The sequence below is a fragment of the Saccopteryx leptura genome, chromosome 4 (genome assembly GCF_036850995.1).
Source record: "Saccopteryx leptura isolate mSacLep1 chromosome 4, mSacLep1_pri_phased_curated, whole genome shotgun sequence".
Classification (NCBI taxonomy): Eukaryota; Metazoa; Chordata; class Mammalia; order Chiroptera; family Emballonuridae; genus Saccopteryx; species Saccopteryx leptura.
The window spans coordinates 25,351,958-25,363,140 of NC_089506.1; the positions used below are offsets into that span (position 1 = coordinate 25,351,958).

At 41.8% G+C, this 11,183-nt stretch overlaps 1 pseudogene; it reads left to right on the forward strand.

Annotated features, from left to right (window-relative positions):
• The first annotated feature begins 9,067 nt into the window (after positions 1-9,067).
• On the forward strand, positions 9,068-9,176 carry LOC136404542 (U2 spliceosomal RNA; annotated as a pseudogene).
• The last annotated feature ends 2,007 nt before the right edge of the window (positions 9,177-11,183 follow it).

Consider the following 11,183-nt stretch of genomic DNA (forward strand, 5'->3'; position numbering starts at 1 on the left):
TGAATTCTTGAAAAGTGTTTTCTAGTAAAATTCCTTTACAGACTTACAAATTTTGGTTTGAAATGAAGGGAAGCCTCATTCACGTTAATGAGGGCCACAGAGCGCCCCTAGTGGCCAGAAATTTCATAATGAAAGCAGTACTGTTTCTCAGTCCAGGGCCAATGAATCTAGACCTGCGTGGAGGGCAAAGGCTCGCTGGGAACGAAGCAAGTTCGGTTGTTGTATGATGACGTTTTATTACTAACCCCCTCTCCTTATTGCTTCCTTTAGAATCTGAGATAGTGCACATCCAAAACTTTCATGTTTATCTTGTTATTTAACATGGAGGGGCGCCTGACCTGTGGTGGCGCAGTGGATAAAGCGTCAACCTAGAAACACTAAGGTTGACGGTTCAAAACCCTGGGCTTGCCTGGTCAAGGCACATATGGGAGTTGGTGCTTCCTGCTCCTCCCCCTTCTCTCTCTCTCTCTCTCTCTCTCTCTCTCTCTCTCTCTCTCTCTCTCCCCTCCTCTCTAAAATGAATAAATAAAAAAATTAAAAAAATAACATGGAGGGGAAAAAAACCACACACACACACACACACACCACAAAGCACTGGTATTGATTGGGATTTTCAAAATTGTATGATTGCAACACAGTGTTGCCTAATCCTCAACCCTGCTTGCGCCCCGCCTCTGCTCCCCTTTGGAAATGTCTGGATATTGTTTTTCTCCAGTATACTTTCTCTAGATGACTTTGGAGTCTTTCCTCTCCAACCTCCAGCCTTCCCTCCACTGCCTCCAACAATAAACATATTCTTTGGCCTCTTGTCTAGGGCCAAAGCCTGTATGTTAAAGTGATGGTATCACAGAGCACCCGGTGATGTCATAAAGCTCTGGGGGATCTGGCAAAAGCAGTGATTCTCGTTTTCATGTCCGAGAAGTGATTGGTACTCGAAGGGCCATCACACCCTCCGTGCACGCCCCTGTTGAATAGAAATAGTGAAGGCCTGGTTCACTTTGGGCATGGACGTGTTTGGTACATTTCTATGAAATGCTGCCACATAGGGTGTAGAGTTAAGAAGCCCAAGTTATTAAAATGGGGTGGGGTGAGAGAAAACACGCCAATAAAAACAGACAACGTGGTTTTTTTTAATCCTTTGCACAGGAATTCAGGCAGAAGGGGAATAAAATAATCCTATAGGGTCACTTGTAATTCAGCTTAAACTAAGCTCAGGAAACTGAATAATATTTCTCAGAAGGCTGATTTATGTACTTAAAGTAACTAAGTCCCAGGTGTCATAGGAAGTAATGCAACTTCTAGCAGTGTCTTAGCTTGCAAGCTCAAACTGACTGCCTAAATCAATTTCTGACTTCTCTTTAAAACTTTTCAGAGTCAGTTCTACTGGGACTGTTCAAGCCCTAGTTTCTCTGTTAGCCGAGGCTGCTGCAGGAAAGGAAGTCCAAGGGCCTAGGTAGGCTCCACATTACAAACAAATTGCGTTCCAAAGTTTGTCTGTGAATCACTTCTTTGGAAACCTAAACACATTTTCTGTAAAGAAACAGAGATAGACACAGTCAGACTCCCTGGCTCTCACAACCCTCTGAAGTCCATTTAAACCATATGCAGGTCAAATCCCCTCTACCACATAAAAACTAGAGAACAGTCACATCATCACACAGAACTGTGGGGGACGGTGCGGGGAAGCTTTAGATTTAATAAGCGTTTTTCCCCCTCTATTAGAAGAAGACAAGAGATCGAGGGAAATTTGGTGGACATTCTGATTGAGGCATTGCACCATTTTCCAAGACTGTAAAGATCAATGGCATAGTTTATTGAATATAACTAATTTTGCTTCACTATGCATACTTTATCTTTTCTGACAAAGAAAATAGCAAAAAAATGGCTCTGCAGAGAAAGAAAAAGGAAATTTCTAACAATTTCTATGGGAAGGAGGCCCTTTTGGGGTAACTGTTATTGTTGTGAAGTCAGGAAATCTTGGAACTAAATGTTTCAAAGTCAAATAGACTTGGAACCATCAAGCCTTATTTTGCTCCCTGGTTCCAAAGACCTCACTTGCCCATCTCTTTATTAGGCATGCTAATAAAAAGTAAAACAAAAACACTGCTGGCAACCGATGGCTCTTTCTCTCAAAGTGCCCTGAAGTGGGGGTACAGAGTGGAACTAATCCATCCCAAATGTAGGTAGTCAGAGGGGGAGGAAGAGAAACAAAGGGCCTGGATCCTTCACACAACGGATAAGAAGACCTTGATAATCGAGTTGACTGTATTTAAAATTTTCCTGTTTCCTTCCGAAAGGAGACGGAGAGCTGAATGAAGTGCTTATCTGAGAAGTGTCAGAACCCTTTAACAATGCTATTGCAAGGATGTTGGTACAGCCGCGTGAAGGTTTGGGCGGGTACAGATGGGATTCTATTGGTCTGGATGTATTTTCTTGCTACATGTTAATCTGTACTTTTCTGGTATCAAGCTCTTAAGGAGTTCAGATAAAAGCCTATCAGAAACTCCGTTTACACTCTCCTTGGTGTATGTTATAAGGAATTCGCCGTCCCAAATGGGATGTGGATGGGACTAAATGACTTCGTCTGAATGTTTAGGAGAAATCACTCCAAAGCAGGAATAGAGCAGGAGAAGTCTGGCTAAGAAAGAAGTCTCTGGAATATTCCATGTAGGGCTGAAAGAAGGAGTGATGGTTTGTTTCTAGCAGGTTACACTGACTTTAAGTGAAAAATCATTTCAAAGAGTTCTAGCTGAGCTTCACAGGCCCGTAATGAAAGAGAATGATGAAGCCAGAAGCATATCCAACATGAAAAAGTTTCATTCGGAGGCAGACAACTCTAAGGGCATCTAGATAAAGTGGTTAGGAGTTTCAGAGAAACAAATACCATTTCCACGAGGTCTTAAATCTTGGCCCACTCAAAATGTTAAAATCTTGTCTTTCCGCAGTTAAGCCAGAGCAATTTTCTGGTATATAAATAATTTAAACTCAAAAGATAAAAAGAAAACTCTTACGTAAGAGTTATTAAAATGGTCATAAAAGGGAAGCAGTTTTCTTTGTAATAATAATAATGTTGGTGTAGCAGGTCACACAGCACCCAAACAGCATGTCACAGTGTACTTGGCACCCAGAAGGTCTCAGATGAAGTCAGAGTTTTATAGTGTTCAGACCAAAGGCAGAGGGGAAGAGCACGCAGCCAAGAGCAAGTATAAAAGGATGACATGGAACTGGGTAAGAACAGAATAGAAAGGCTAAGCCAGAGGGAGGCAAAAGCTATTGGAAGATGTGACAGTCAAGAATTAGTGATGAACAGATAAAGCGAACAAGGGACGGGTAGGGTTCATTGAGAATCGATAGCAGACTGAGCTGTTCTACTTCCACAGGTTTTACTTTTCTGTAATAGAACTGTCTGCAAGCTAGAAAGAATAAAACAAACATGGTAAACATAAAACTGAAGCCCAAGGTAGGTAAGCTACTTCAAAAGCCATCTCACTTTTAAGGTACATCTAAATCTTTAGGTCCCGACACATTCTATTCAAGGATACTGAGAGAACTTTGCAAATGAAACTTCTTTAAAAACATTTTTTTTTACCTTGAAATAATGATAGATTCACAGAGAGGACACCAAGAAATGTACTGGGAGGCCCTGGGCACAATTCAGCAAGCCTCTTCTAATGTTTGCAGGTAGGATTTTTAAAACCATTGACCACATTTTTGATAATTCAAGGAGAATGAAAAGAATGGTACCAGAAGACTGAGAGACATACAAAAAAAATTTTAGAATTGTCAAAAGCAGGGGGAAGGTAATTTCTGAAATCTATTGTTTGGTGAGCTTGTAATAGATTTCATGCTAAATTCTCAGAATGGTTGATTAAGGTCTTGAATATACATTTTGCAGTATTACTGGAATAACATCAAGGACAAGCTGGGATATTTCTTTTTTTAGAGAGAATTTCTTGATTGAAAACCCAAGGGATTTTTGCCTCCAGTATATCTGTTTTCCTTCCAACTATCTGAAAAATTCTTTCATGATATGTCTGTTGATAAATTGGGTTTAACTGTATTATATAGTTGGAGGAGCTCATTGCTAGTACTGAGAGACCAATGAACCAGTATCCAAATAGAAGGTATTTTTAATGGCATGTCACAGAGCTTTGGCCCTAACTTGGATGACCGAATAAAAACTCAAAAATGACTTTGGCTATTGGAAGGCTAGGTTGACATCACCAAGATAAATTTTGATAATTTTTAAAGAATTATCCTATAGAAATATAGGATGTGAGAAGTATGTTTTAATAGCAATAACCGTGAAAAGACCTTGAGTTTCAGTTGGCATCTCAATATGAATGACAAATGGGAAAAACAGAGTAATTCTAAGACACATCTGACACAAGAAACAATAATCACACCATACCTTACACTGTCCAGCCTATCTGGAATATTATAATTAGCTGTAGGTACTGATTTTAAAAGGGACACTGTCAAGTCATTACTCATTCAGAGAAAGATGAGCTTTCTGGAAACACTAATTTTAAGAAGAGGGACCAAAGCAGCTGGGTTTGTCCTAGCTGTCCTCATACAAGGAAAGTGTTATCATGTGGTCGAGGAATTAGATTACTCCTCTGTGGCCTCAGGCAGAGACACAGTGCTAAGACATGGAAGATGCAGTGAATAATCTTAAATCAATATAAGAAAATCTTTTACTAATTAGAAACGAGGGTCTAACACCATGTTTTATAGGTCAATGGATTTGAGCGTTTAAAGCACAAGGGAGAAATTTGGAAGAAAGACACAGGTTTGGGAATCAACAGCCGGTGGTTTAAATGTGGTAACTAGGAAGTGGGTCAGAGTAAAATTTGTCTCCTGGGATGCATTTCATCTTAGACAGTCTTTTCCCTGATGTCATAGAAGTCAAATTTTGTTTGGGTGAGCAGTTCTATAGGTGGTTTGTCCTAGTCCACAGGTTTCCAAAGATCTCACAGCCTTCAAATTGAAAGTTTCTTTACACAATCAGAAAATAATTTAGACTAATAAGAGGGTACTTGAGGAGCATGAGTTTTTTAGGGTCTCGGTGGGGGAGTAAAAGGTCACAGAGGTTTAAGGACAATTGGACGTGTAACAGAATTCAATGGAAGCAAATGGTGGGAGTCAGCAGCAGTTCAAATGTTTTGGGAAGGTTTCATAAGACAAAAATTACAACATGCCTGCAAGAGGTGTGACATGCATACAGAACAAGGTAGATGATATATGCAAAGCAATGACTCAAGAGCTGTCAGAAAGCCAGGTGGCACACTGATTTCAAATAAACAGTGCAAAAAGGGGCTATGAGATTAAACGAAGAAAAGTGTTCATGGAGAGGGGTGAAAGCTTAAGAAAACCCTCAGGAGATTGTAGGACATAGGCCAGATCTAGAGCCAAGACCCACTGTCTTTTATTCCAACTATAAAATTATCCAGATATATTTTTATAGTTATTTAAACTTCCTTCTTGCTTGACCTGCGGTGGCGCAGTGGATAAAGCGTCGACCTGGAAATGCTGAGGTCGCTGGTTCGAAACCCTGGGCTTGCCTGGTCAAGGCACATATGGGAGTTGATGCTTCCAGCTCCTCCCCGCTTCTCTCTCTCTGTCTCTCTCTTGCCCTCTCTCTCTGCTCTCTAAAAAAAAAAATGAATAAATAAAAATAAATAAATAAATAAAAACTTCCTTCTTATTATGCCTCCTGAGCAAAACATATCCTTCAAATGAGAAGTACCTACGTGTTTAAAGATGACCCCTTAACCTTGTGGCTTCAGAAATTCCCAGTCCTCGAGGAGGAGACCATCTCTAGTGAAGAGCCTCACAGATCTTGATTAGGAGTCGGGATTTGACAAGAGGGGAAATAAAGTACCTGTTCCAGTTTCTGAATAAAGGTTGCACCATGACCAAAAAAGAATTTAAGTAAGAGCATTTTGGGTCTCAGAACTTTGTGTGTGAAGAGATTGGGCAAAGGCCAGGTGCAAGTCTCTTATGACCAGTCTCAGGGCAAAGCATTGGAAATAGGAAGCAGGGGGTGGACCAGAGGGTCACTGCAGAGGAAGGACTGCAGTACTTGGTCGTGTGCAGGATTCTGATGAATGAGATATCAGAGACTGAACTCTCCTTGACTTCGTAATGTACTTAGCAGCCCTGGTCCTCAGACAGAAGCAACTTGGAGAAAAGACCAACACTCCATTGTAACATCTTTTTATTTCATGAAAAGCATAGATGTATGACAGCCATGGAAGGGGATATGAAAACCAAGGGTGCATTCTTAATGGAGTACTGAGCAAGGAGGACCAAAAGTACATCTTGACTGGATGTGGTGTTCTGGTTACTGCAATGGAACAAATGTCTAAAAGAGACTGAAGTCACTGATACCAAGTTGGACCCTGGAAGTCCTCTAAGCTTCTCTGAGCAGAGGAAGTCCTAGGACTGTTATGGCAATCCATGCTCTGTGTGGGGAAGGGAGGGTACAGAAGAGGGAGCAAGGAAATGCTCCGTCCAGGTGAAAGTGGACTATGTACCTGATACAGGTAACTTAAACGAAATTGACATTTGTTGAGCCTCTACAAAATGTCAGGCACTTTATATACATTTCTTGTTTAAATCTTACAATTGCTCAAGAAGGGAGAATGAGAGATGAGGGAAGAACATGAGAATCACATGAGCACCCTATTGACTGTCTTGACTGCTAACAGTCCTCATAAAGGCTCCTTTCCTGAGAGAAACAGGCAGCCTCCCTGTGAACGAAGCAAGAAAAGAAAAGGCTATCAAGATGAGACTTTACAGCGAAAGAATATTTGATCACTGAGTACATATGACCATAGAGTTCCTTGTTCTCCTCCCTCTGTGGAGGTAAGTATTATCATTAAGCTCCCTTTTACAAAGGTGCCCAGGTGGAAGGAGAACTTCACCTGAGGGGGTAGCTTGCGCTAGGTCCCTTGATTCTGTGGGTATCTGCCAAGGTTGGTGAACCACGAGAACCGGTGCATCTAGGTCTCATTAATTTCTGCATCTAGCAGGAATGTTGGTTGATTTCCACCGTAAACGCACACATTATCGACATGTGTGCACTCATTGACATGACCCCCATTCATTTCCCATCCCAGAGGAGGAGACAGGGCAGCCCACACTCCCACAGAACCCAGGGAGAAGCTTTAGATAATGGCGGGGATTGGGTAAACCACCTTCTCTTGGAGGAAGCAATTGAAAGGAAAGAGGTTGCCTGCTTCCAGAACTTTCTAGAGAATAAATGTAGCTAAATCCTTTTATGCTGAGTGGATTTAGCTGCACTCTCCAAGGAAACTAATATTTCTTCTCAGGGTTCTTGTCCTGATATCCTTGTGAATGTTTGAGGCGAGATCCCTGCAGCGAAGACTGCCCCAGTCACAGGCATAGCAGTCTGACTTAAGTTGCCATCTCCAGTGTGAATGTTACGTTTATGCAGTATCATGAGTGACAATGAAAATGCAACTAAGTCAGGAAATTCAAATTTATGACTTCAGCAACAGCCTTAACTTCTCCCACTCTGCTATGTTCAGTGTTTTATGTTATTATACTTCCAGTGAAATTTATGCCTTGATCTGCCTTGTGAGTGAGTTACGACTACTCTGGGAACCTTAATTTTGCATTTCCCGACTTCTGTGTGTTCAAAGGGACAAGATTTCAAAAAGCACCTACAAAAAGCACACCAGACTGGCTGATGTGTAACTAACTCCCTGCCTGTGGAACAGGAGTGAGGAGTTTTCATGGCCGGGGCTTCTTGGAGTCTTCCTGGGTCTACAATTTATAGAAACAGAGGGAGACGGTCCAGGTTGGGGTGGGGATTGTGCAGCCTCAGGTGGATGCTCCATCCAGCTCTCAAGTGCAATGTAATGGAAAAGGAAGGGAATGGGGATTACTGGTTGTTATTTGCTAACTATTCTTTATGGAGCACCTACTACATGTCAGGAATTGTTATAAATATCTCACTTATGTTTTTGATGTTAATTTTGTCTCAATCCTCTGAACTAGGTTTTATCATCCCAACTATGCACATCAAGACACCGAGTGAAGAAGGAAATGCATAAATTGCCCAATGTCACTTAAGCATCAGAGCCAGAATGAAACAATTGACCCCAAAATTCATGTTCTAGCCTGAGCTGTCTCTTCAGCCAGCAAGTCAGTCCCGCTAGCTGTGTAATCTTCAGGGGACTTTAATCTCGGATTCCTCTTTGGTGAAAGGAGGATAATACATAGCTATTGGACTACTGTTGGCTTAAGTGGGATTAAGTTTATTTATGACTTTGATATTATTACTGATATTTTCTGTCAAAGACTTCCAGCTCTTGGTGTTGGCCCAGCCAAGGGGAAATGGCTGAATCAGAAAAGTGTATGTACATTTATCCTCGGTCAGAAGGTGTGCCTGCTCTGTTTATTGTATATTCAGTCATGTTTGTTGATTGAATGGAAGATTTGCTTTATGCCGCCTCCCACTCCACCCCTCTTTCTTGTCTCCTGCTGTCTTGGGCCTAGCTGTGTGCTCTATACATACTTTGGACATCTTTGAACTTCTTTCAGAAATTGCCTGTCTTGCCCAATTGCTGCAGCAACTTACTATCTGCTTGGGAACTGACATACTGCTCTGGGAAAAATTGAGTGTGTTTCTACTCCTGGGAATTACAAAGCAACAGGGATTTTCTGCATAACCATGTCTAAACTGCCAGTGATTCCAATGGTGGACTTCATGATGTTGTGGCAGGCTTTGGGGGCAGGGGAGATAAAATTCGGGAGACTCACATTTGGCACCCCTAAAATCCTATTAGGTCTAGATTTACCCTTGTCCCTTTCCAACATCAATTGGGCCAAACCAGCTAAATCTGACATTGCTGCCTGCAGGAGCTGAAGTTTGCATATCCTAGCACCTTTGTAATCATTTTAGTTAGCTCCTGGGGATGTTTCCTCCATGTAGCTCACCCTTCTAAAGGAGCCTTTCAGGTTTCTGACACCAGTCTTTGTGTTTCTAACCCCTGCAGCCAACAAAGAGCCTTGGTGCCCTACTAATTGTTTATCTATCGCTTCTCGGCCTTTTTGCTAAGATCAAGTGTAATATCTGTTCTAATTGTGTTTATCTTCTAGCATTCTATAAATTTGGAGCTCTTTGATGCTCTGTAGGAACTAATGATCCCAACATTATTACTCTATGGCTAGGTTTGAAATTCACTCTTCCTAAAATGATTCCTTGGCACTTCCATTAGGTCTCACTGTCCATTGTGTTTCTTATTAAGGCAACTTCCTTCCAGAGGGTATTCCTACTCTTGATGATTCTTCAAATCCTCCCCTGCCCACTTCCCTTTGTGTCCGCACTCAATTTCTTTTCTAAGATTAAAAAGGCAAGGCCATGAAACTGGTGAGGAGATCACTTGTAAGGATGAAAGCGAGACCTTCGGTCCAATTCACACCCTTGCCCCTTAATATCTGTGTGATAAAGAGCAAGTTGTTGCAGTCCCCTTACCCAGCTTTTCATCTGTTGGATTAGATAACAATGCCTTCTTCACAGGGACCGGCCTATCGTTGGTGTACACCCATTGAAAGTTTACTATCCCTAAGGAAGAAAGGTCATGGTGTAGGTTTCCTGGAAGAGGTATTTTATTTATGTAAAAGAAAATTTAAAAGCTATTAGCCAGATATTTTTAGAGGTAACTGAAAGGGAAAAGACTGTAGAAAGAAGTATTGTCCTAACTGTGGCAATTCTTTTGTTTAGTAAAATGATTTTCTTTATAATCAAGGAAGTAAAAAAGTTTATTTTGGTTTTTACCTTGGGGGTGTATGTGTTTCACTTGAGCTTAAAATTTGTTCTCCCTGTCAGAAATGGTGAACTTGGATGTCCCAGGTTCAATTTCCAGTCAGAGCACACAGAAGTGACCATCTGCTTCTTCATCTCTCCCCCTCTCCCCTCTCTTTTTATCTGTCTCTTCTCCTCCCACAGCCATTGCTTGGATGGAGCCAGTTGGCCCCAGGCAGTGAGGAGGCTCCATGGTCTCATCTCAGGTGCCAAAATAGCTTGATTGCTGAGCAACAAAGCAACGGCTCCAGATGGGCAGAGCATCACCCATAGGGGGCTTGCTGGGTGGATCCTGGTCCAGACGCATGTGGGAGTCTATCTCTTTGCCTCCTCCTTCTCACTTAAGAAAAATTTAAAAAAAGAATTTTTAAAAAAGCAGAAATAGTAAACTCATTCATTTCTTTCAATAAAAATTTAGAGAGTACCTATTGTGTGCCTGATACTCTGAAATGTGCTGGCTAAAGCGAAGTCCCTTGTAAGCAAAACAGAAAATCACAATAAGTGATTATAATGCATTATGACAAATGCCACCATAGTGGCTCACGTTCCAGTTCATCTTTGTGGCCTCCTCTTCCTGTTTCAGTAAATGGAAGCATTTATGGGAGATGTTCTGAAGGGAATGCCCCTTGGCTCTTTTCCACATAAGACAGGGACTTTCTTTTGAAGTGCCTATTATCGGAAGACAAGGCTACCCAGAAAGCTGCTTGTGGAAACCTCAGGCAGTTGTAGGAAAGGGGGGTTGGTCAGGATTATTGTTCTGTTGTAATGAATTCAAGAACCCTCAGAAGGTTCCCGAAAGCCAGAGAGACCTGTGCCATGAAGACAAGACAAGGTTTTTTGGGTTGTGGTGTTTGTCTTCTCCATCTATATGCAAAGACGCCGCGATGATCGCATGCATGATGTCAGAGAATGTATGATACCGAACGAAAGAACTCTGCATCATAGCCACATTACAGTCTGTCCAGCTGGTCTCGACAAGTGCTGTTTGTTTGTCTGTCTGTCTGTTTTGGTAGCTGCAGAGCCCCTTGGGATCTAAGATGCCACACCTACACATACACAAACACCTTTACAAGGTGGCCTGGTGCTTCAGCTGATGCAGTCAAATACTCAGAGGGTGGCTTGAAAACAGCCCCCATATCCGGTATCTGGGAATACTTGGCTCCATTTTTAGATTTTGTTTCAAACATGTATCCTGATTTAGGGTTTACAAATATATGATCTCCATGTGAATAGCATTGGATTTTAGCATTCTTCTTTCAGAACTTGAAGCACTTTTTAAGTGGTGTTTCTTTGCCACCCAATAGCCCTGGTTTTCTGTTTGTCCTTGGGGGCCCCACACTGCCAC